Source organism: Sus scrofa, chromosome 1 (assembly GCF_054392235.1).
Source record: "Sus scrofa isolate SSC_HxYL_T2T_F1_AM1 chromosome 1, Sscrofa_HxYL_maternal_Yorkshire_Landrace_v2.0, whole genome shotgun sequence".
Taxonomy (NCBI): domain Eukaryota; kingdom Metazoa; phylum Chordata; class Mammalia; order Artiodactyla; family Suidae; genus Sus; species Sus scrofa.
Genome location: NC_139383.1, coordinates 48,518,801 through 48,546,359, shown reverse-complemented (window position 1 = coordinate 48,546,359; position 27,559 = coordinate 48,518,801). Strand labels below are relative to the sequence as shown.

The following is a 27,559-nucleotide window of genomic DNA, read 5'->3' as shown; positions in this document are numbered from 1 at the left end:
TCTTCTTCCACATCTTTATCCATTCACCTATCACCTCGTGCCATTTCTTGGCTATTGTAAATAATGCTGCAATAAACACTGGATACAAATGTCTTTTTAAATTAGTGTTTTAATTTTCACGTAAATATCCAGAAGTGGAACTCCTGGATTTTGAGGTATTTTTAGGTTTTTTTTTTTTTTCTTAAAGGAACTTCCACATTTTATTCCATCATTGTTGTGACAATTTATGTCTCACTAACAAGACACAAGGGTACATTTTCCATTTCATTCATTTGTTCATTTTGAATGCCAGCTACATTCAATGCCAAGCACCTTCCAATGCCAAGCTTAAATATTTGCTTTAATATGCTCTCAGGTTTTCACCTGACTGATTATCTTCCTGGTCTTTAAAATAGTACCTGGTCTTTCTGACCATCCTTTGAAATAGTACCTGAATCAGCCTCTTTAAAAATAGTACCTGGTCTTTCTGACCATCCTTTGAAATACTACCTGAATCAGCCTCTTCATTATTCTGTTTGTCACTATATGTCCTTTTATGATATAGTTATTTATCTTTTCATTATCTAATTTTGACATGAAAATATGAGCTTCACATGGACAGGTACTTAATATTTGTTTATAGCTATGTAACCAAAGTCTTCAATTGTGTGCGACATACTGCATGTGATCATAAGTATGTTTGAATAAATGATTTAATGTCATGTCACAATATGTGGGATTCATTTATGCTTGTCATAAAATATCCTTTTGCAATATTCTTTAATGTTGATATATTGTTTCCTCTTTATAAAAATGTGATCTATTCCTTTGATTTTAAATATTATGACTGCAAATAATGCTATAGTGAACATCTTTGTATTTGAATGGTATTGCTGCATTCTGATTGTTTCTTTGGATAAAACCTAGAGTAGAATAGCTTTATCAAATAATTAACATTTTATGACTTAACTATTTTGACACAGCAGGAGACTCCTTGGTGACAGCTAGTCCTGTACCCTGCTGTCACTTAGAACACAAGATGTTTAATTGAATGTGTGGGTTTTTGAGTGAAGAAGTAGGTGAGATATAGAAGAGCTCAGAATTACGGATGGTCTAGGGTACTCTGGAGTAAATATTTGTACATAGAAGTTAAAACCCATGAGCTTGACTGGCTATCAGCTACACAATAAGGCAGAGGAATGGGATATTACTATTGTGGCTAGTTGTGTCAAAACAGCTACAAGAGAATAATATTTGAAAGAATGTTTGGGGAGGGCCCTTGGCTGCCTATACAGAAGCCAATGACCACTGGAATAGATAACAGGATGAACTGCCCAAGAAACAAAATGATTCTTTAGATTATGAGACCATCAAAATTTATACTTAAAGGGGTTTCTAAAGATGGTGCCATTTAGCTGACTATATGTAAATAAAATTGCTATCTAGTGGCATGCTTTTAGCATTAAGGAAATTATGAACTAAAATTATGTTTTTGTGAACCATGCTTATTTTTGTAAATAGAGGAGTATTAAATTCTCCCACCTTATATTAATACGTACATATTAAGGATATAAAAATGTTCTCTGCTTTTCAAAGCTAATCTCAAATCCACTTAAGCATGCTAGTATATTAATTAACACTCTGCACTATTTATTAAATACCTGATAATTGCAAAGACAGTGCTTGATATCATCTGAACTATAATAAGGTAAGTTGTCATTCCTGTCCTTGGGAGATTTTAATCTCTTTGGGAAGAAGGGATATTAAGTATGGGCAATAACAAAATAAATCTTGAAGGGAAATTATTGAAGTAAACTGTGCTAATGTCCCCATGACAGAGACAAAAATGTGACCTGAATATGAAAGTGAGCAGGATAGCTTAATTTGAAGATCTAGGGAAGACTCCATGGGGAAGGTAGAACAAGCAAGATTTAGGTTAAGTCAGTGGAAGAAAAAGGCATTGTCAGGAGGAACAGCTACTAAAAAAATGTTGAAAAAGATGTAAAGTGAGAAAGAATAGCAATGTCCATCTCAAAGGGAATAAAGTGATTTGGCTGAAGTGGATGGTGGGCATAGAAAATCAAAGGCAGAGGACAGTGGAAACACAGAAGATATACAGGTTAAGCCAATTACTAGAAGACTGAAAAAAAAAAAGTGACTTTGGCTTCTAAAATGTTGTTTCCTAATCATTATGCATGTGACATTTTAACAGTAATCCACATGCTTTCATAGAGAATATAAAGAAAAAGGTTGATCCATGAATGAAATTGACACTGAAATGATTTCTTTCAGCTTAAACCAGAGGTTCATAAAATGTTTAGCCCTTTTACTTCATTGTTGTGTTCAAAGCACAGTTAGGAGGAAGGAACAGGACAAGCCCAGCAACAAACTCAGCATAATTTAATGTGGAACATTTCATCATCTCCAAGGTTGTGATTCTTAATCCCGCTCCTATAGTTTAACACCATTTCTGCATTAATTTCTGATTATAAAATAGCCATTTCCCACAACTCTCAAGGGGATCCTATGAAATCAATTGAATAATGACAGATAAATACTTTGAACAAAGTATTATTAACTGCCTTCTTCAACCAACTTTATTTTACTTTATAGAGTAAACTGGAATACATATAATAGATTAATTCTATCTCCCTTCATTTTCTTCTTGGTAAATTGAACATAAAAAAGGAACTGTTCCAGAGAGCAGTATACAAAATTTTAGTTCATAAATGATAAACATACAATATTGCTAGTAACAAAATTGCTTCTATGACATTTAAAAGTTGAGGCATAACTATTTATAATGAAAACTTATGTGTATAACATAGCTGAAGTGTGCTTGTATGTTATAATCCATCTTTAGAATAATTTGTATACATCCTTTTACTTTTCCAGAAGAGATGCAGGAATTTCACCAATTCACTTTTTTCTTTTTGCTCCAAATTCAACTTTTCTCCATGGCACACATTTAAAAAAATGGTTAAATTATTTAAAAAATCTGGTTAAATTTACATGTACTGTATTTGGACATAGAAGAGTTCTAAGTGTAGCACTAACAAGTTTATTGTATCTGTTGAGGTTATTTTAGGTACATGCAAAAGAAAGCAATAGAACTTGGCCTACTTAAGTATAAGGGAGATTTTATGATGAGTTTGTATGGTACTCAAAAGGCAATGAAAAAACAAAGAAGTAAAGACTCTGCAAAGGCAGGTATCAGAACAGCTCTAGGGACAAGGAATATCTGGGGTTATAACCAAGGCATTGCCATCAAGTTGCCTCATCTCTGAGATTCCAGTCTGTTATCTCTCTGCTTATGATTAGAATTCCTGGACCAGGAGTAAATTTGACTGGCCTTCCTTGCATCTATTCCATGATGGTTTGACTCAGTCAAGTGCAGAGGGTAGGCTCGGGTGTTTTGGGGGCTGTATCCAGAGCAGGAAGATATACCAAGTGCCCAGGACTCACCACACTTGGTGACTTCTGCATTTCTCATGATCAAAGATATTTTTGTCTCATATATAAACTCTTTTCTGGTATATTCTATAAAGAGAATTTGAGTAAAACACCTTTAATAATAGTGACAGCTGTTGGAAGCATAAAAGAGGACATATCCAAAGGACAAGGAAAAATAAATTTGTCAGAAGTTAAATAAATCTGTACAAAAAGTCACTTAATTTTTTTGAATTGTTACTACTTTTTAAAAAGGACTTGAAAAGAGGAATATTATAGCAAGTAAAAAGCAAGACATAGATATGGCAACTATATTTCAATTTAAAAAGGCAAGAAGTAAAGAAACAATTGTAAGCTAAATTCCAATATGCCGTATAAAGTAACTGAAAATCTACTCAACAAACATGTTAAAGGCCTTATATGTATATATAAAATTCTGAGAACAGATATTATATAATAATATGAAATAAACACTTTAGTGTAAGTAACATAATATCACTTTATGTTTCACGTAAAATTTTTAAGGAAGGTGCCTAGAACTGGATTTTAAAATTGTTTTCTTAATAAAAAGAGACAGTACACACATGATGGAGTATTCCCTGCATGACAAGGAGGTATGCAGCTGGATGAGAATCCATGGATCTGAGGGTGGATTGCAGGACAGAACACTTGGGTAAGGATAAAAGGAAATAAAACCACAGCTGATGTCATCGTGGAAGAACATGGAAGCTCTCTGAGTCCTGCATAATACAGATTGTGAAACTGTCATGAAAGCAAGATATAGCAGTAATGTAGGACTTCAAATGTTTTGACATCTGCTGGAAGTCTTGCTTTGCTAAAAGCAACAAAGCTCCTATGAAATTTAGTGTCAGATAAGTTCTCTCCAACAATGTCATCCCCATATGTCTCAGAATTCTCCCACACAGACCCATCTTCCAACCCCAATCAGACCTTTGCATCTCCACCCAGGAACTCCAATCTTGTGTAGACAAACCCTCTACCAGGCTATAGAACACTCTCTTTGTTGGCTTTCACTAGCACCTGGATCTTCCCTAAGAAGGTAGTGGCACCTTCAGTTTCTTAGGGGACTATCTTAGTTTGCCAGAGTTTATGAAATGCAGGATGTGGAGACTACTTTGAAAGTCTCTTGCTTCATTCCTGCTGTTTCTAAACCATTACAACTAGAAGCTCATATAAATAGGCATACTCTGCTTTGACACTTGTGTTATACTTCATCACATGGATTCCCCTCTTTTCTCTGTCATCTACACACCACTTATCAACACCCTACTCCCAGAACCACCTTCCTCCAAGTCTCTGACCCTGATTAACAGTTTTGACTGTGCCTTAAGCCTTGCAGTTATTCTGACCTTCACATGGGCAATCTCACAACATAGTGACTTCTAATTTCTTTACCTTCCATTTCTAAGACTTTTTTCCTTTTCCACACCAATTATTTCACAGCTTTCACAGTCTAGAGTGAGTTTTTCTGACAGTATTTTCACTTTTAGAGTCTGGTACACTACTCTCCATTTCTCCAAGTTTCTTACTTCTTTAATATCTGTTTTCTGATTATAGTTAGAAAGCCTCTATTTGATAACCTTATTTTTTTCCATCTTACCAGGAAGAGTCTCTCTGCTTTCTTTCCATATAGATAGAACCTATTTCTTATCAGCTTATCCATTTTCTTGCCAACTATCTCATCTCCCAAGTCTACTTTCTTCAACAGCTGTCATTTGGCCAGTAACCTATCTTTGTTTGCCACTCATATCTTGGCTGTTGGGCAGAGTAAGGAAAAAAAATCAGTTTGCAGACTTTTGTGATTAAAAACTCAGGCTTTCTAATTACATCTGGGCCCTAAAAACTGCCTGACATTCCTGTATGTGATCCCAATCAACCCTTTCCTACTCATTACAGGTGCCATGTTCAACCTTCATTAATGGTAGTGTCCAAACATATCATCCCCCTCTACTTCAAGGAGAAAACAGAGTACTTAATGTGAGAAGTTCTTAGTATTTCTCATTCCTGCATTGGGCTGGTTATTTTTGCTGGAAGCAGCACAACTTTTTCTAAAAGTGACTTAAATAATGACTTTTATCGTCTTGAGTGCTCTAATGTAGGTGATCTATGGTTAGTACAGCTACATAATATTGTCATTAGAGGTCCATCCATTTTCTACCTGTGTTGAACACATTCCTGCCTGAGACCTCATTAACTCTGAGTTCTAGTGTTCATGCCTCTATATAATCTCTTTCCCTGGTATATAGGTGGGACATGAGGTTTGCTCCAACCAATAGAATATGGCAAAGATAACAAGATGTTGGTCCTTTGATTATGGTATGTAATCTTGCTAGTGGACTTACTTTAGAAACTCTCCTTCCTAGCTTTGGAGAAGTAAGGAGCTGTGTTGTGAACACCCCCATAGTAAGACACTAAAGGTGGCCTCTCGGATATGAGGGGCAGCTTTAGTCAACAGGCAGGAAGAAACTGGTGACTTCAGTCCAACAACAACAAGGACATGAATGCAGTATACAATGTGAATGAGGCTGGTAGCATAATCTTCCCCAGCAAAGACTCCAGATGAGGATACAGTTTGACACCTTGGTCATAGCCTCAGAGGATTCCAAGCAGAAGCCCCAGTTAAGCCATGCATTGACTCCTAATCCACAGGAACTTTGAGAGGATGGGTGTGTTTTGTTTTCAGCCATCATGTCTATGGTAATTTATTACCTAAGAGTCAATCTTTATTCTCTTTGTTCTTCACCTGCCATTAAGTAATTTCTCCACAATTTCTCTTTGGTTTACCTTCAAAATGCAACCACTGCTGAGGTAGGATTAAGATGGCAGAGGAGTAGGATGTGGAGTTCACCTTCTCCCACAAACACATTAAAAAAATTTACGTATAGAAATATTCAAATAGAACATCTACTGAATGCTTGCAGAAGACCTCTGACCTCCAAAAATGACAAGAAACCTTCCACATACCTGGGTAGAACAAAAGAGAAAAAAAGGAATCAGGATGGGACCATACCTCCTTGGAGGGAGCTGTGAAGGAGGAAAGGAATTCACATCCTGGGAGGCCAACAAACTGATGGAGAGATCAGCTGGAAAGGAGTGGGGAGCTCAAAGCCTTTGAGAAAAGCACAACAGCTGGTCTGAGGAGGGCAAACCAGAGACAATTGGTATACCATCTGGTGCACCCCAGCCTGAGGCACTCAGGCAGGGGCTGGGCACTGAGACTTCAACTATGGAGATTAAGAAAAATAAAAGCAAATGAAGGAACAGGAACCATTTCCACTTAAAAGAACAGGAGAATTCCCCTGATGAAGGAAACAATAAAACAGACCTCTGCAGTGTAGCAGACACCAAACTCAAAAAGGAGGTAATGGAAATACTGAAGGAATTAAGAATGGATATCAATGGTAACAGAATACTTTAAAAAGGAACTAGAAACAACAATAAGCCAAGAAAAAACTATAAAATTTGCAGAGGTAAAAGCTGAATTAAAGGCATTGAATGGCAGAATGAATAATGAAGAACAAATAACTGACTTGGAAGACTGAATAATGGAAATCACTGCATCAGGACAACAGACAGAAAACCAAATGAAGAAGAAAGCAACATAAGAGATCTATGGGATAATATAAAGTCTGTCAATTGACATGTAATAGGAATTCCAGAAGAAGAAAAAGGGTATTGAAAATGTATTTGAAGAAATTATGGCTGAAAACTTTCCAAATCCAAAGAAGGAAACAGATATCCAGATATAAGAAGCATGGAGGGCCCCAAACAAGTTGAACCCAGACAGACCTACATCAAGACAATAAAAATGGCAAAAGTTAGAGATTAGGAATAGATTTTAAGAGCAGCAAGGGAAAAAACAAAGAATTACTTAAAAGGGAATCCCCAATAAGGCTATCAAGCTCATTTCTCTACAGGAATGCTACAGGCCAGAAGAACAGTAGCCAGATATATTTAAAATTCTATACAGGAAAAATTTGCAAACTAGAATACTCTAACCAGCAAGATTATCATTTATAATAGGAGAAAATGGAGTTCCTGTCATGGCTCACAGAAACAAATCTGACTAGCATCCATAAGGACACAGGTTTGATCTCTGGCCTTGCTCAGTGGGTTAAGGATCCAGCATTGCTGTGAGCTGTGGTGTAGGTCACAGATGCAGCTTGAATCCTGCGTTGCTGTGGGTGTGGCATAGACCTGCAGCTGCAACTCCGATTTGACCCCTTGTCTGGGAACCATGTGCTGTGGGTGCAGCCTAAAAAGACAAAAGTAAGAGAAAAGAATTTCTTGGACAAACAAAACCTAAAATGTAGCAATACAAAACCCATACCGAAAGAAATATTGGAAAGTATCCCCTAAATAGGAAAGAAATAAGAAGATATAGGATGGAAGAAATCACATTTGGAAAGTAATCACTTAAATAAGCCAGTATACAGATCAAAAAAACACCAAAAAACAAAAACAAACAAACAAAACCTATTTGTGAAAGCAATCATAAAAACAAAGAAAAGCAAAAGGGTAAATGTGAATATGTAAAAAGGGACATCAAAATCATACAATGTGGGAAAGAAGAAAATCTAGACTTTTTTTTAGAATGTGTTTGAGCTTATATGACTATCGGTTTAAACAAGCAGATATAGGAACATAACTGAAAAACAGGGCAACCACAAATCAAAAAATGATAGATTCACAAAAACCAAAAAGAGGACACAAGCATAAATTAAAATCATCCAACTAAAGGGAAAAGAAAATAAAAGGAACAAAGAAGAAACATAGAATCAACTGGAAGACAAGGTTTAAAATGGCAATAAATACATATTTATCAATAATTACCTTAAATATCAATGGACTAAATGTGCCAATTAAGTGACACAGAGTGGCAGACTGGATAAAAAACAAGAGCCTACATCAGGCTGCCTACAAAAACCCACCTGAAGTTCTGTTGTGGCTTAGAGGATTAAGAACCTAACATAGCGTCTGTGAGGATGAGGGTTTGATCCCTGGTCTTGGTCAGTGGTTCTGGCATTGCTGAAACCTTGTGCCATAGGTCACAGATGCAGCTTGAATCTGGCATTGCTGTGGCTGTGGCTTAGGCTGGCAGCTACAGCTCCAATCGAAACACCTGGCCAGGGAACTGCCATATGCCACAGGTGCAGCCATTAAAAAAAAAAAAAATCTGCGGGCAAAGGACACATGTAAATTGAAAGGGGTTGGAAAGATATTTCATGTGAATGGAAATGGCAGGAAATTGGGAGTTGCAATACTCATAACAGACAAAATTGTCTTTAAATGATAAAAGGATCAATTCAAGAAGAGATATTACATTTATCAATATATATGCCCCTAATATAGGAACAACAAAATACAAATATTAAAAGACTTAAAAGGAGAAATTGATAGGAATACAATAGTAGAAGACTTTAACACCCCACTCATCAAAGGACATATCTTCTAGACAGAAGATCAATAAGGCAATAGGTCCTAAATGATAATAGAACAGTTAAATTTAACTGCTATTTTCAGGATATTACATCCTCCCCCCAAAAATCCAGAATATAACATTTTTTTCCACATGCACACAGAACATTCTCCAGGATTGACCACATACTGGAGCACAAAACTAACCTCAACAAATTTCAGAGCCTAGAAATTATTTCAAATATATTCTCTGACCACAATGGCATGAAACTAGAAGTCAACTACAGGGAGAAAAAAAATGAAAAAAAACAAAAAATACCTGACTACATGGAGACTAAACAACATGCTTCTAAAAATGCAATGGTTCAATAAGGAAATCAAAAAAGGAAATTAAAAAATACCTTGAGAAAAATGACAATGAAAATATAACCATACAAAATATATGGAATGCCACAAAACAGTTCTTACAGGAGAGTTCATAGTGATACAGGCCTTCCTTAAAAAAGAAAAATTCAAATCAACAATTTAACCTACAATCTAAAAGGATTAGAAAAAGAACAATCAAATCCTAAAGTCAGTAGACAGAAATCATAAAGAGCAGAGAGGAAATCAATCAAATAGAGATTAGAATAGAAAAAAGTCAATAAAATCAAAAGCTGGTTTTCTGAAAGGGTACACAAAATTGACGAACCTCTGGCCAGACTCATCAAGAAGAGAGAGAATCCAAATAAACAAAATAAGAAATGAAAAAGTATAAATCTCAACAGATACTACAGAAATAACGGAAAATCTTAAGAGAATACTATGAACAATTATATGCCTACAAATTTGATAACCTAGAAGGACAGCTTTATAGAAACATAGTCTTCCAAAACTGAATCAAGAAAAAAATAAATCATTTGATTGACCACTAGAAATGAAATAGAATGTGATAAAAATACTTGCTACAAACAAAAGTCCAGGACCAGATAGCTTCACAGGTGAATTCTACCAAACATGCAAAGAAGAACTAATACCCTTCCTTCTTAAAATTTTCCAAAAGATGGAAGAAGGAACACTCCCAAAGACATTCTATGAAGATATCACACTAACAGCAAAATCAAAAAAGGAAATTATAAGCCAATATCTTTAACTATAGAAGCAAAAATTCTCAACAATATTTTAGCCAACTGAATCCAACAACGTATAAAAAAGATTACACACCACAACCAAGTGGTATTCATCCCAAGTTCACAAGGACGGTTCAACAAACACAAATCAATGTAATATACCACATTAACAAAAGTCAAAAATCCATGATTATCTCAATAGATGAACAAATATTTGACAAAAAACTCAACATCCATTTTTGATAAAAACTCTTACCAAAGTTGTTAGAGAAGGAACATATCTCAACAAAATAAAAATCATTTATGACAACCCAAAACCAATATGATTCTCAGAGAAAAGCTGAAAGCCTTTGCACTAAATCTGGAACCAAACATACCCACTTTCATCACTTTTATTCAACATACTAAGGGAAGTTCTAACCAGAGCTTTCAAAAAAAAAAATCAATAAAAAGTATCCAAGTTGGAAGAGAAGAGGTAAAAATTGTCATTATAGACAGATAATATGACACTACACATATATAAAACCCTAAAGACTCCACACAAAAACTGATAAATTCAGCAAAATATCAGGATACAGGAATAACATTCAGAAGTCAGTTGCACTTCTGTATACTAAAAATGAAATATTAGAAAAGGAATATATAAAATATCTTTTAAAATCACACCAAACAAATAGATACCTAGGAATAAACCTTACCAAGGAGATGAAAGAATTATATGAAATCTCAGCATGTAAGTTTCTCAGAAACTTATGTTTCTCAGCATATAAAACATTAGTCAAGGAACTATCAAACATTAGTCTAGGAAATTAAATCAGATTAAATGAAATGGAAAGATACCCCATGCTCCTAGATTGGAAAAATAATGTTAAAATGGCCATACTACTCAAAGCAATCTACAGATTTAATGAAATCTCTATCAAATCACCCATGACATTTTCCACAGAACTAGAACAAGTAATCCAAAATTTACATGGAACCATAAAGGATGCAGAATCACCAAAGCAATCCTGAGGAACAAAAACCAAGCAGGAAGCATAACTCTCTTAGAATTCAGACAATGTTACAAACCTACAGTAAATAAGACACTGTGATATTGGTACAAAAATACATATATGGATCAATGGAATACAGAAACAAAATTAAACCCAGACACCTATGGTCAATTAATCGTCATCAAAGGAAGCAAGAATATAAAATTGGGAAAGGTCTCTTCAGCAAGTGGTGCTCGGAAAACTGGACAGCTGCATGTAAACCAGTGAAACTAGAACACACCCTCATACCATACACAAAAATCAACTGAAATGGGCTTAAAGACTATAAAACATAATACCATAAAACTAAAAGAGAACATAGGCAAAACATTCTCTGATATAAACCAGGCAAATGTTTTCTTAGGCAGTCTCCCAAGGCAATAGAAATAAACCAAAAATAAACTAATGGGACCTAATCAAACTTACACACTTTTGTACAGCAAAGGAAACCATAAAAAATGTAAAGACAACTTACAGAATGGGAGAAAATAGGTGCAAATGATGCAACTGACAAGGGCTTAATTGCCAAAATACATGAACAACTTATACTCAAAAAAAAAAAAAACAATTGAAAAATGGGCTCAAGACCTAAATAGACATTTCTCCAAAGAAGACATATGGATGGTCAGTAGACACATGAAAAGGTACTCAACATCATTAGTTATTAGAGAAACGCAAATCAAAACTCTGAGATATGACCTCCCAGTGGTCAGAATGGCCATCATTAACAAGTCAACAAATAACAAATGCTGGAGAGGGTGCAGAGAACAGGGAACCCTCCTTCTGTTGGTGGGAATGTAAATTGGTATAACCACTATGGAAAACAGCATGGAGGTTCCTCCAAAAACTAAGTATAGATCTAGCATGTGATTCATCTACCATATGATCCAGCAGTTCCAATCCTGGGCATATCCAGACAAAACTATAATTTAGGAAGATATGTGCACCTATATCTTCATAGCAGCACTGTTCACAAGCGGCCAAGACATGGAAACATAAATGTCAATTGTCAGATGAATGGATAAAGATGATGTGATATATACGTGTGTATATGTAAATATTCCCCAGTCATTAAAACAGAATGAAATAATGCCATTTGCAGCAAGATGGATGGATCTAGAGATGGTCATACTAAGTGAGGTCAGAAAGAGAAAGGCAAATACCATGAGCTACCACATATGTGGAATCTAAAATATGGCATATATGATCCTATCTACAAAACAGACTCAGACATAGAGAACAGGCTTGTGGTTGTTAAGTGGGTAGGGAGGTGAGGGGATGGAATTCAAATTTGGGGTTAGTAGATACAAACTATTATATTTAGAATGGATAAGCAATGAGGTCCTACTGTATAGCAAAGGGAACTATATTCAGTAGCCTGAGGTGGACCATGATGGATGATAACATAAGAAAGTGAATGTCTACATATACGTATGACTGTGTCACTTTTCTATACAGTAGAAATTGGCACAACATTGTAAATCAACTATACTTTAATAAAAAAGGTGTGTTCAGGAGTTCCTGTCGTGGTGCAGTGGTTAACAAATCCGACTAGGAACCATGAGGTTGCGGGTTTGATCCCTGCCCTTGCTCAGTGGGTTAACGATCCGGCGTTTCCGTGAGCTGTGGTGTAGGTTACAGACGCGGCTCGGATCCCAACGTTGCTGTGGCTCTGGAGTAGGCTGGCAGCTACAGCTCCAATTCACCCCCTAGCCTGGGAACCTCCATATGCCATGGGAGCGGCCCAAGAAATGGGAAAAGGACAAAAAAAAAAAAAAAAAGTGTGTTCAAGTAAAAGTGAAGACAGGAAAAAATTATGTCTACATTAATTTATTGTAGAGTTTGTCAGTGTTAATCATATCAAAGTAGATTATACCTATATAGGTTAACATTACACATTGACTTGAATTTATTCTATTGTGGTTGTTGTTATTCTGAACTTCAAGCCATGATTCATTTATTCATGAACTCTTCTCTACTGTTAAATTTATTCCTCTAAACAAACAAGGGAAAGCTGTTTCACATTATTTGAGAGACATTTACTCATTTCTATTAATGTTGTTATGAGCATACTTTAGTATGTGAAATCTAGGTGTTTGGTAGCAAATACAAAATACTTTCTCCCCTGAAGGAGTACTATACTTTGAAAATACTATTACTTCTTTTAGGCTTTATCCATGAAATAGATGACCCAGAAATAACATCTGGTAACTCATATAGTTAAAGGTTTTTCAGCAAATATTTATGAAAAAATATGCTAACTTTTTGGACCTAATTGATCCACTGCACAAAGTTATAGTGAAATTCTATACTCTGCCTATTTAATCTTTGCGTTGCCCTTGACCTTCTCCATGGGCTCCACCATAAGGGCCACCTTCTATATATGCTTGCATTCATACTGGAGAAAAGAATGATAGTCAGGCAGTTCTGGCCTTCTCAATGTTTATACCAACCAGCTGCATCCTGGCGCTGACCACATCCCAGCATGCCCGATATTTCTCCCTCATTGACTTCTTGGCTTATTTCTCTCAGAAAAGTTCCAAATCTCTTCAATCCATACGCTTCCAATTTTTCCTCCTCAATATCAGTGAGAACAGATCTCTTACTTCACTGAGCATTTTGGTACAATTAAGGAGGAGTCCTTTTTTATCTCAGCCTTCCTAAATTTTTTTCGTTCTTTCATACAGTTTCCATAGTAGAATGGGGTAAAATTATCCAAAATACAGAACTGCATATTTGATGCCTTTTTTTTTTTTTTTGGTATCCTGAGGACTCCTGAATGCATGCTAATCCCTCTGAGTTTCAGCATTTTAAATGGTATCTTCAATTCTTTATCATCTATTCATTCAATTAGAAGATATTTACTTAGAGCCTACCCTATAAGGCACTCCCAAAATAATTGGGAGTCTAGATGTTAAGGAGTCAGAAATTATGTAATTCTATAATGTACTGAGTGAAAAAAAGAACATAAATACTGAACTCTAACTATACTAATTTTAAAACAAACCATGATAAAGAAAAATCTGTCCAAGAAAGTTATATGTTTATATTATTTTTACCAACTCTGAGACTGACATTTTGAAGGGTTAAATAATTTGTCTAAGCATATTTAGAGAGTTGTGGAGTTGATATTCAAATACCCGACTTTCTTACTCCAGGGCTCGTGTACTTAAAGTACCATGTTTCCATACAATAATGGGCTACATAACACACTATGAGAGAATAGGAATGTCTAATCTAGACTGAAATATTGTAAAAGTCCCCATGGAGCAGGTTGTACCTACATTGTCTTACCAAGTGATAATTTAGATGAAAATGTGCATCAGTCTTCCCTGGAGGGTACTGTGTATAGAAGAGTCTGCACATAGCAAGGTAACTATCAGTAGCATCAGTAGAGCAAAAGTAGTTTAGTATTAGAAGAGCAAAGAGTAGAAAAATAGAGATGTGGTCGTAGATTATGCAAAAAAGTAGTCTGGGACCTTGTTCTTGAAGTCTTTATATGCCACAACGAGGAGTTTAAATTTTACATAAGCACTGGGAATCAGTAGAGTTTTAAAAGAATTTCCAAGATCAGACTTGCATTACTTATTCATGACTCTACCTAGAATGCGAGAGGGTTAAAGAAGGGAACAACAGGGTGAAAAGAAGGGAACCAGACAAGAGGCAGAGACAGACAATTGTTCCAACAATCCAGGTGAGAGGTGATTAATGAGGGCTCTATAAAGCAATGGCATTGACTTCAAGCAGACCTACACTGTCCTTCTGGCTCTGCCACCTACCAGCTGTACGACTTGGGGATGGTTTTTAACCTAACTTCCAAGTTCCTAAGGTGGATAAATAAAGATTAACAATGCTTTCATACTATGTTGAAAGGAATAAATGTGATTATCTATGTAAGCTGCTTAACAGATTGCCTAGCACATCGATGAATCAGTGAAGTTATTACTGAATGTTTTATTTGCAAAAATCAATGCTAATCACCCTCTTGGGGAGCAGGGGAACAGGACATGGGCATTAGCTCATATTGGTCTTAGAAGTCAGGACTAATTATTGCAGCTGATGGAGCGGGCTTAGTCCACTGGACTGCAGAAATCTGTAGACACAAAGCATATGTAGCAGATGGCCATCTTAGTGCACACCTAAGATATTTCATATTAAAATTGTATCAAGTCCTCTTCTGATGCAAAAGTTTCAGCTTCAGGTACCAGTAGGCCTTCCTTTCCCCCACAGGTTGCCAAGAATATAAGCGAAGAGCCAGGCTCTTAATTCAAAGTGATACCATGATTTCCTTGAATTCTTCTGCTAGCTAGTACTATGATAAGAGAGTGTACTCAGACTCTTGTCTGCTGTTTAGGATACTGTTCAATGGACTCAAGGCTATTTGTTGTGGAAGCAATGAACTCCAGAACTCATTTTTCTTGTTGTGCTACATGTTGATTTCAGGCAGCTGGAGGGGCTTTGCTCTGCAACGCGGACATTCTTGGGACCCAGGACAATCATAGATTGTTTCTGGGCACAAGAAAAAACATGAATTCATAATTGATTCTTAAAGCTTCTACTAGAAAGAATCATGTTACTTCCTTTCATACTTAACATTGGTCAAAATCTTTCATATTTAACATTGGTCAAAGTAAGTCATAAGGGCACACCTAAATCTGAAGGGGAAGGAAAATAGGTGTTCCTGTTGTGGCTCATTGGTAATGAATCTGACTGGTATCCCTGAGGATTAGGGTTTGAACCCTGGTCTCACTCAGTGTGTTAAGGATCTGGCATTGTTGTGGGTATGGTGTAGGCCAGCAACTGTAGCTCTTATTTGACCCTTAGCCTGGGAACTTCCATATGCCAAGGGTGTGGCCATAAGACCAAAAACAACAAACTAATAAACACCACAAATCTGATTAGGGCAGGAACGTGTACCTAGGAAGAGAACAAGGTATATTTGGCAAATAGCACTACTATCTGACAGATGCCAGGGACCTACAAACTTGCCCTCAGTGACTTTTAAATCTTTTCAATTTTGAAGACACTGTATTGCTTCCACTGATCTCCCACAACAAGCGTGCACACTCTACACTTACTCATATGGGCTTTGTTTCCATCATGGACAGAGAACAACCCTGAAACCACTACCCCAGGAAACTCACCCTTCCTAGGGTTGTCCATTTCTGCTTCTCTCCACTCAAGCTCTCTTTTCTCAAAAGTCTTAATGAAGATGAATTCTAGATGTATGCAACTCAGTTTTTTTTTTTTTTTTTTTTAAAAGCTTAAATCCTTATCAACCACTCTTTATGCCTCTCAATTTCCCAGGCAAAAAGCCCTGAAATGAGAACCAAGATAAATTCTGTGAGACAAAAAAAAAAAAAAAAGGAAAAAATGCTTTCAAAAAGTGAGGAAAAGACAAATGTTTACATAAAGGAAGTTTCAGAAATGTAGCATTTTGCAGCTACTTTCGATAACAGTATGGTGGGTCCTTAAAAACTAAAAATTTTTACCATATGATCTGACCACCCCACTTGAAAAGATACATACATCCAGTATTCATAGCAGCACTGTTTACAATATCCAATATGGAAGCAACCTAAGTGTCCAACAGATGAATGGATAAATGTGTGGGGTATATGTGTATACATATATAATGGAATAGTACACAGCCATTAAAAAATTATGAAACACTGCCATTTGCAACATGATGGACCAAGAGAGCATACTAAGTGAAGTACAAGAGAAACATGGTATTACTCATATGCAGCAGAATGTAAAAAAATAGTACAAATGAATTTTACAATAGAAACCGACTGAAGGATGTTGAAAACAACCAAAGGGGAGAGGGGTATGAGGTTGACAGATGCATACTACTGTATTTAAAATAGATGAACAAGGATTTACTGCATAGCACAGGATTGTATTCAATATCTTTAACTATAATAGAATTTTAAAAAATAGATAATGCATATATGTATATATGCAGATAACTGAATCATTTTACTATATAACTGAAACCAACATAATACTGTAAATCAACTAAATTCAATTAAAAAATGTAACATCTTAAGCAACATCCCATGAGCTTTATTCTGCACCTAAAAATTTAAACAGCAAGTAGCCGGTCTGATATTTAGGCCATCTAAATAATATACATTGTCAGCCAACCCAGACTTCGATGTTGTTTGTTCCCATGTAGTACAGATAGAAACTAATCCCCTCAAGTTTTATTGACTTGTGGTATTATATACCTATTTTATTAATAATTATAAAACATTAATATACCATTATATTCACTGGGATTTTGGAAGTTAAATGCCATTGCTAACACATGCAGCCTTAAGGTAGCTTAAATGGGCATCTTAAGTTTTCACCTCATCTGTGTATGGTAATGCTGATGAATTAGTTCATAACAGATGTTAATATTTAACACATTTGCTTCTTGGATATTCACTTGGAAAAAAATCTCTCAGGCTGTAAGTTTCCAGATTGACAGGCTGGAGAGAGGGGAAAAAAATCTCTTATTTCTATCAATTAAACACCTTTGATCTTAGAGTCAATGTCTTTTCTGAAGTCTTTTAGAGTTGTTAAACATCATTCATATCTCTTCAACTGCTCTAAGCATTTAAAACTCTACAGGGAGAAATTCCTTCTCATTCTCAGTGGTTACACAGTTCCCAATGCTAATCCTTTTATTTAAATACCCCTTACAGTAAATATCTGTCCTGAAAAGAGGGGTGGATTGGGATTACCGAAGCCACATGTGGAGTAAAGTAACAAATCTCAAACTTGGGTGTCAATCAGAATCAGCATTCATGTGGATAGGTGAAAACACAAGACTCCTAAGCCCCACACAGAAGTTTGATTCAGGAGGTCTAGGATTGAGTATAGAATTTGCATCTCTAAAAAGTATCCAGGAGATGTTGACAAGGAAGCTTCTGGTCTAGAAGACATACTTTAAGAACCACTGGTACTGAATGAAAGTTTATCCAATCTTGAGTTAAGTTTACCCAGTTGTCTTCCTAAGTTAAAAATTGTTCAATGATTGAAAATGTTATAAGATCCCTCCGGATTCAAGAAATTTGATTCTATTTCTTGGAGATTTACAACTAAGATGCTAATATGCCCTAAAGTTTAAAACGTTTTAAATTTCTCTAACTCAGCATTTCTCCACATAGTTTGATCCAAATATCCTCTTAATCTCCCATGGGTTCTCCCATGGGTAATTAATATCTTCCCCTTAAAATATTTCATAATTTCATAATTATACAGTTAAATTCCCCTTAGGATTTTACTGAAAGCCACCTAGCATGTCATTTTGCGGAACTGCATTGCTCATTCTTTTCCTTTCTTTTTACCAAGAAAGACACTTCGCTGTGCTATCTATTAAAGTTCAAGGGAGTACTAGTCTTCTTCATGGAGAAGAAATTTATTTCTTTAAAAGAATCGCAGAAACACATAGGCCCTTTTGAATTAGAAAGCCGGGCTCAAGAACATAAGACACAAGGAAAAGAGTTTGGCTGAAGTAGGGGGCTACACAGGATAGAGGGAGTGACAAAAAAAAAAAAAAAAAAAAAAATCACACACCAAGTCAGCCTCCTACACATGGTCATGGTTGATACTTACCAAAGGCTGCACAAGTGTTTTCAGGAAGCTTAAAAGTTCTTCAAAAGTTGTCCTAATTTCCAGCTCTGGCTTACTAACCCTCATGCCCCTCACTGCCTCCCCCCCACCAAGGTAGTTTTCCTCAACAGGGAAAACTTGCTTTTATTCTAGGAACCTGTTTGTAAAGCAGTTTTAATAGGTTTTGAAAGAAAATCAAGTTAGAAGAAAAGAGCAAGCTTTCATGCATTTTCTTATTGAAGAGTATGTACGTGTTCAAGGTTTGAGTAAGTATCAACAGGTGGGGTGGAATCAGGCTCAATTTAATCCATGTTATTTTCATTAAAGATAATTACAATCAATGTATACATGTATGTGTAAATGAGTCACCTTGCTGTACAGTAGAAAATTGACAGAACACTGTAAACCAACTACAATGGAAAAAAAAATTATACAAAATAAAAAAAGAGTAATTACAATAAATTTCAAAAAAAAATCTCAGTGTTATATTCTACCCCTGCTGACTTAATTTTTAATAGCATTTATCCACCAACTCTCAATGTTTGGGAGTATGACCATTTAGGTAAAGGATGCCAAAAGGCTGACTTTACTTCCAGCACAGAGGAAGAGGGCAATGCCCACCAAAGGTGCTCCTTGAAAGTGTAAATATTTCTTGGTAGGCTGAATTACAGAAGACATTCTCATTATACCACCCATTTTGGGGGGCAGATATTACAGCAAAAATTTTTACTACTCACCAATTCTGCTTGGGTCCAGTGCTGTATTTCCATTGTCAATAACTTGCAATGGATGGAAGCGTTGCCTGGCAGCCAAAAAGAGGTTGGTAATGGTTAGATTTGTATTACCGTATAACGAATTATCACACAAATTGCAGTTTAAGGCAACATACACATACTTACCATCTCACATTTCTTGGATCAGGAATCTGGACATGTCTCTCTGGGTTCTCTGCCCAGGATCTCAGGAGGTTGCAACCCCAGGTGTTGGTCAGATGGCGTCTTCACCTAGAAGATCAGCAGTGTAAACATTATCTTCCAAGATCTCTGCAGTTCTTGGAAAAACCTCATCTCCCTGTGGTGGTGAGGCTGAGGTCACAGTTTTTTCTTGGCTGCGGCTTTCCTTCTTTGGAGCTCCTCAGTTCCTTACTACATGGCCCTCTCTGCTGCCTTCTCACAATGTGACGGCAACACGCCTTCACAGCCAGAGGAGGAAAGAAGTTCCGTCTCATCAGAGAGGGCCTAGTTCTTTTAAATATTTGCAACTAATTAAGTCACGCCCTCCCAAGATGGCGTTCTTTTTGATTGGTTCAAATCAACTGATTTGGAACCTGTGTTACATCTGCAAAATCACTTTCACCTCTTTTCTATTCTCTCGGCTAGAAGCTCGTCCCACCCACATTAGGAGAGTATTTGGGCTGGGATGTCAAGGGGTAGACGGCGAAGATTTCTTCTTAGCATTTGCCTTTCAGGTAGGTTTAGGCCACATGTTATTTTAGTGACAAGTACATCTGTAATGAGGAGAAAAAGCAGTTTAAATCAGTGGATAACAAAAGGCAGAAAACATGGAGAGCCTTAGAATATGCTCATGGCTGGGTCTTACACCTGAGTTTATGATTTAATTGTTTTGGCGTATGGTTAGTGCATTAGTGGTTTTTAAATGCCCCCAGGTGATTCTTTGTTTGATTAATGAACACAACTGCTTTCAATACTTGGAAAACTGAAGGAAAACACCAAATTACTTACCCAACAGCACACCTATTTGTAATCTCACTGGCAGATCCTAAAATAAATAAGATTTTCTAATTGAACACCTACAGAAGAGGTACTGTGATGTGAGAGTCATTTTTACTCACAATGGTGAGGACTGAGACGTGGGATTTAATTCTTTAGTAAGAAAAAATGTTTAACTTAAAAAAATGTATTTCCTTCCTTTTTTCTTTCCTTCCTGGAGATTTCAGCTGGGGATGGAGGTATAAATTTCAGTTGGGGTTTGAGACATAAACTTAGAAAACTAATAAATCCTGTGAAGATGTTGGATTGTCAGTGTTAACTCACATTTGTGTGTGTCCACTCTGTCCACTGAAAGAGGTTAGGATATTCCAATAGCAATGAGCTTATTTAGTATCTAGATTTTGGCTTCTAAATACCACTGTCACAAAAAGGAACCACTTTTTTAAAAATTGGCTAATCCTAGGAATGCAGCAGTACATGTATAAGTTGAGCCTGGAACATCTTGTGAAGAAAGTCTTTAAAGAATATTGGGGGTATGTTAACAGTATAGAAGTGAGTTTGAAGGCTCCCACTGTTGAAATTAGGGATGATTTAAGCATCAAAATAAATAAATGTTTAAATAAATGAATCCATAAATGGAGAGAAAACAAAGCTTTCCTCAGTGGAAATCCATGTGACATATGTAGAAGGAATTAGAAACTTACCATTTGGTAATATAAAAGAAATTGATACAGGCAAGTATCATCTGTGGATTCTAAAAATCCTAGGTGAAAATTTGATGAGAACCAGTGTATTTAGATAATCTCACCATCTCCCTATGAACAACAACAACAACAAAAAGCAAACAATCAGTTGAAAAAGCAACAAACAAAAAGTTCCACTTAAAAGACGACCTTTTAAGTGGAAAATGATAGCAGACATGACCCTAATCAAGTGGTCAAATTAACATCACCAGCATTGGGACAAAGTCCAAAAGAGAGTTGAAGTAAAGAACAGCAGGGATTGTCTAATTCTAATCATGGGAAAATATAGGACAAATTGAATGTTTTTCTATTAAAAAAGCCCATGTCATTTTATAAAATAAAATAAAATAAAAATACAGAAGTGTATGTTTGGGCATGAAGGTTAAACAAGCTCAGATTGAAGGGAAAGGAAAGAACAATTCCAGTTTGCAAGAGAATCCAAAGACAGGACAACTAAATGAGACTGGCAATCTTTGTTTGGATATTTGACTATACATATTATTAGACAACAGGGAAACAAGTGGGGTTTGGATTAAATAGTGTGTTAGTTTGCTAGGGCTACTGTAACAAAATAACAGACTGGGTGGCTTAAATACATGAGGTTTATTTTCCCACAGTTCTGGAAGCCAGAAATCTAAGCTCAAGGTGTAGGCAGTCTGATCTCTTCTACGGCCTCACTCCCTAGCTTGGAGATTGTTGCTTTCTTGCTGCCTTTTGCAGTATTGTCCCATGGTATACACTTCCCCCTGGTGCCTCTGCATATCCAAATTGCCTCTTCTTGAAGACACCAGTGGCCTTGGGTTGGGACCCACCCTCTTGGCCCTATTTCAAGTTAATCACCTCTCTAAATACTCTATTTACAAATACAATCATTTTCTGGAGTTACTGGGGTTAAGGACTTCAACATATGAATTTCGGGGGAACACAATTTATCCCGTAACAGATGGTATTAAGAAATCAGTATTAATTTCCTGGTTTTGATGGTCATATTGTAGTTATTTAGAGAATGTCCTTGTTTTCAGGATTGTACACCAAGGCATTTGGAAGTGACAAGACATTAATCCCTTTACTGTCAACTGGTCCAGCTGTAGCTCTGATTAGACCCCTAGCCTGGGAACCTCTATATGCTGCAGGTGTGGCCCTAAATAAAGCAAAATAAATAAATAAATTTAAAAATAAATAAAAAAATAAAAAAGAAAGAAAAGTGAATATAGATGGAATCGCTTTCTTGTTCTGTGAAAGATGTCTAGAAAGATAAACAAAACGGAAAAAGAAGAGATAAAGTTCTAGTTTAGTACAGTCAAGATAGGTGAAAGAATTCTGATGCCTAAGGCACAAAACTTTACATCAGCTTCTGATGTCTTAAGTGGATGGCAGAAGAAAATGTGACTGTGGTTGGCTGTGAATAAACCAGTGGCATCAGCATGGAGAGTAAGTTGAAACAACTTCTGGAAAAGACAGAAGCTAAGTTCAACATCAGTCAATAATTAATAGCAGCTGGCAGTATATACAGAGAAAATGCCTTTTTTCCTTCATACTGGTCCTTCCTCCTTTGGATATTTCTATGACATTTAATTGCACTGAACATAATTAGTTGATCGGCGTCCTGGACTACATGGATCCTCAGGCAGCGGGGCTCTCTCCCGCTGGCCCTTTATGTGCTGTACACACTCCTCATCCCCTCTCTTGGGCCTCCACTCACTTGACTAACTCCTACGCAGCTGTAAGTACCTATCAGCACGAGCCCTATTTGAAACCAATAAGGAGACTTTACAAGTTTTGGAGGAGAGAATTGGCATAATCAGACTTGCAATTTAGGTCTCGTTGTCATTTCAAACAGTGATTGACTAGAGTCCTAGACACAATGGACATAGGTCTTCTAGACTGTCCTTGCTGACACTCCAAGAGCCTGTGTGGAATGCTTCCTTTACAGGCTGCCTAGAACACTGTATGCATAACTCCTAAAGAAAGCATGTGTATTGCAGAGATCTGCTTGCCTGTCTGGGTTTCCTGCCAGCCTATACATTTCATGGACAGGTACCATGTTTCTCTGACTGTTAGATCGTCAGCATCTAGCTCAGTGCTGCACACATACAAGTTTACAGTAACCATTTGATGATTCAAATAATAAATACCTAATGCAATACTTAAAACCAAAGAGTTTGTAAACTCAGAGATATTTCTTCCACCTGGAGAATCACTCATGGTTTAGGTGGAACTTGAACTGGTATTTGAAGTGTGAATATGATTTGTAAGGGTAGAGGAGGGGAAGGAATTTTAGGCTGAGGTAGCAGTGTTGTGCAAAAATGCTCAAGAGAAAAATATGCTGTGAGGATGACCTGATTTAACTGGATTGAGAGTCTAGTCTGACCAGAATGCACACTTTTTCAGGTGTTGCATTAGACTGTTTTGGAATAAAAATTGGGGACTCGGTTGTAGAGGATATGAATATTACATGTAGAAATATAAACTCTGTGTTGTAGGTCATAATGTTCCACTAAAATTTTTGAGTAGGAAATTGGCATTTTCAGACTCTAGTGTGGGTCTCACTCTTTACTTCAGTACCTGTTTTCTGAGCATCTCTTCTGTCCCAGACACTGTCTCAGATGCTGGAGAAAACACATGAAAACTACCATGGAAGTCACTCGGATGCAGAAAAGAAAACAAGCCAAGTGCAATAGTGTTGAAATAATCTGGTGAGAAGGAAAGAGACATTTACTAAGACACTGGTGGTGGAAATCCTAAGTTATTTTAATAAGCATAAATAATTTGCAGGAAAAAAGCATTAGATACATATTTCTTGTTTTATATTTAAATGATATCACTTATCCCTACCTAGAAAAGGTCTGTGTACTGAGACCAGGTTATTCTTTTATAGAATGACTTTTGGACTCTCTCAGTTTATAACAGTATCTCAAATCTTCCTGACCTGCTTCTGTTCAATTTAATTAAGCACATTTTAACGACATACATTTAAAAGGTAGAAGCCATTAATTGGGCTCATGAATGAAAAGGAAAGAATTTTTCTGACGTGAATTGGACAGCTCTCCCCTGCACTCATGCGTCACTAGTTCTAGAAGGGTGGGCATTTAGCATTTCTGCCTTCCTGTGTCTGTGCCCTCTGGTGGAAGAGGTGCTAATGGCTTCTCCTAAGTGATCTATGCAAGTCACTCTCTATAGCCAGGGAGAGCTGGAGGCTTAAGGTCTTAATTCAGCCTATTTCAGGGATGGTCTTAGTCCAGTAGTCCTTGTTGTGACCAGGGCTCAGCTATTTTAAAAGAGACCCCAAGCCCCTACCAATCAGAATAAAAGCAACTTCCACCATTTCTTTTCCCTGAAGGCAGTAGTATCAAAGCAGACCTTCCACTTCATTGGTCTCTTTTCTCAGAAGTCTCTGCCAAAGAAATGTGTGCATGATGGGTCAGGGTTAAATAATATTGATTCACTACTTTATCTACTTTAACTTAGAGAACTGTACCTAATATATTTGATTAAAACATTTCTCTGGCTTCTTGGTTTTGCTGCCCAGTATGAAAAGAGCTTGGATTCATAATACTTTTTGGGCTCAACATATTCACAGTCTGATATTAATCAGCTTTCAAGGAAAAAAATGATACCAGTATTCTACTTTTTGTAAGAGTGGTAGGATGACTTGTGTAAAATCATTCAGCTAGTTTGCAGGGAGGCAGGCACTAGCTATTCACCACACAATATGCCCTCTATTCGCTAAGAGACAGGTTGGTTTGCTTTTGCAGCCACCGTTTTGTGGGTTTCAGAGCAAGCTGGGCTGGCTGCATTGGAGGTCTTGAATGACTTGAATTGAACTGGGTGTCACACAAGTGGCTCTGGGCTGCGGATTCCTTCTTGGTGATGGCTGCTCAGCCTCCCCTTCCATGCAAACATCCCACTGCTTTACTTTCTTATTCTACTGCCTAAGATTGCATGTAAAACAAAGGACTTTAAGGAATATTTTCCATATGCTTAAGCTGGTAAAACTAACTCTGGATTGGCAGCCACTGGAAGTATAGGCATTGTGATTAGAAGAAGAAAATGATTTTCTGGGGTGACAACCTTGTCCTTCCTGCCTTGATGCAATGGTGATGAATGTTCCAGACAGTGTCAGACTTAGTTGGCTTTCCTTTTCATTCCATCACAGGCCCAGTGGTCAGAAATTTCCTTTGAGTTATCAAAAATCAGTTGGGCCACCTGGGTATACTTCCGTGGTGATCAATACATGCTTAAAGCCCCAAACCCAATTTTTTAAAGTATTTCTTAAGCATTAGCACAACATTTGCACTAAAATATTATCAATGCCAATCATTGAACACATGTTTATTTTTAAAATGTATATAGAATAATACAGTATCATTATATTCTGAGCAGTTTTACAATTTAAAAGTAATACATTGGAGGTGAAGTTCCAATTGCATGTGTGTGTTTGCAACCAAAATAAGGCAAAATCATAAGAAGCATTGAAAATATGGACAGCTGCTAGTTAAAAGAGAGGTACATTGAATAATAAGAAAAAATATATATTTTTTGGACTGCTGGTCTCATCTTTTTTCAGAGACTATTGGTAATTTTTTAAAAAGGTAATTGTTTCTAAAAGAAAATAGAAAATTTCAAAAGCAAATTCGGGTTTCTATGAAATATTTTAGCATTAATAAGTTAACTGAAGCTTAATAATAAATCATTGTATACCTGCTGAGAGCCTGCTAAGTTCCATGGATTGATCTTGATTCCTTATAAATGTTAACTCCCTTCATCCTCAATCCTATGAGTTATGTACTATTATTATCCTGTTTTGACACATAAAGAAACTGAGGCATGGAGATGTCTTGCCTCATCATACACTTAGTAAGATTCAGAGTAATTCTTTAAAGCCCAGCAGTCAAGGAAAGAACTTGTGTCTTCACTGCTGTGCTGAGTGCATTCGCTCCTCTGAGCTTTGAAACCCTGGGAGCCATGCTTGCCAGTGTGAGCTCCCAGGAGCCAAGAGGCAGACAGTCCAGGAGCATCAGCTATTGAGGGGGCTCTCAAGTACCCGAGCTGCTGCTATTTTACAGTGCAAAACAGTAGAAATGAGTGACAGGGGGCAGGTCTAAGAGGCCTCTCTAGAGTTATGTTACCGTAAGCACAAATGTGCAGAATGTTATAAAGTTGCCAGAGTAAATTCATTTCTTTTTTTTTCTCCTTTGAATATTTATTTATTATGAATCAACAAATTCATTTCTGCTGAGACCAAAATAACTCTTCTAATACTGAAAGATGGAAACAAACCCTTCCATCGAAGTCTCTCCACTGTTTCCTGTCAGAGGATACTCTCATGTCACAGTCATCTTTAAAGAAGTTAGGTCTCCATCTTGGTAGCTTGGAGCAGCAGAATATATTATGGGCTGTCTTATGCTTTGAATGTTTGTGTCTTCCCAAAATTCATATGTTGAAATTCTAATGCTGATGCCCTAGTTGGTAGGGCTCCAGGAAGATGTAATGACGTTTGGAGGTGGGACTCTGAAAGGTGCTTGAGTCCTGGGGGTGGTATGTCATGAATGAGACTAGTGCCTAATACAATGAAAAAGGCTCCAGAGATAGCCCTTGTCTATCAAAATGTGAGGACACATCAAAAATTCTAGTCGAGGAAAGAGGCCCCTCACCCAACCATGTTGGCATTTTGATCTTGGATTTTTGGCCTCCAGAACTGAGAGAAATACAATTCTTTTGTTTATACTCAGTCTGTAGTATTTTGTTACAGTGGCCTGAACAGAATAAGATGGGCTGCTTTGTGAACTGGAATATTTTTCAGGAATACTAAGCCAGAGAATTTTGTATTTCTACTTTCTAAAGCTTGTTTAGTTTTAAACTTCTGATTATTCCTGGAATGATCTGAATTTATTTCTCCTTATTTCTTCCTTCACCAATTTCCCCTTGCATTTTATTTTTTTATTTGTTTATACATTTTATTGGAGTGTAGTTATACACACACACTAACACACACACACACACACACATTCCTGTTCAGATTCCTTTCCCATATAGGTTATTAAACAATATTGAGTAGATTAGCCTATACTATAAAGTAGGTTCTTGTTACCTATCTATTTTGTATATAGTAGTGTGTATATGTCAACCCCAGTTCCCTAATTTATCCCTCTCTCCATGTTTTCCCTCTGGTAACCATAAATTTGGTTTCAACATCTTTGAGTCTTTTTGTTCTGTAAGTTGTTTTAAATTAGTTTATTAGATTCCACATATTAGTGATTTCCTAGTATATTTATCTTTGTCTGACTTTTACTTCACTTAATATGGTAATTTCTAGGTCCTTCCATGTTGCTGCAAATGGCATTATTTCATTCTTCTATGGTAGAGTAATATTCCATTCCATATGTACCACCTCTTCTTTATCCATTCCTCTGTTGATTGACATTCAGGTTGCTTCCATGTCTTGGCTGTTCTAAAGAGTGTTGCGATGA

At 36.6% G+C, this 27,559-nt stretch overlaps 1 long non-coding RNA gene across 3 annotated transcripts; it reads right to left on the bottom strand.

The window, feature by feature from the left end:
- Window positions 1–811: 811 nt before the first annotated feature.
- On the bottom strand, window positions 812–19,837 carry LOC106508869 (uncharacterized). Of its 3 annotated transcripts, none has more exons than XR_014840054.1 (4): window positions 19,516–19,837; window positions 19,354–19,418; window positions 16,156–16,328; window positions 812–3,519 (listed from the first exon to the last, which is right to left on the bottom strand). It is a non-coding gene; the product is annotated as an uncharacterized LOC106508869 (long non-coding RNA). The 3 variants fall into 3 exon arrangements; XR_002343298.2 differs by lacking the exon at window positions 812–3,519 and adding an exon at window positions 14,946–15,520 and having other exon boundaries at window positions 16,156–16,352; XR_002343296.2 differs by lacking the exon at window positions 812–3,519 and adding an exon at window positions 14,946–15,520.
- Window positions 19,838–27,559: the final 7,722 nt, after the last annotated feature.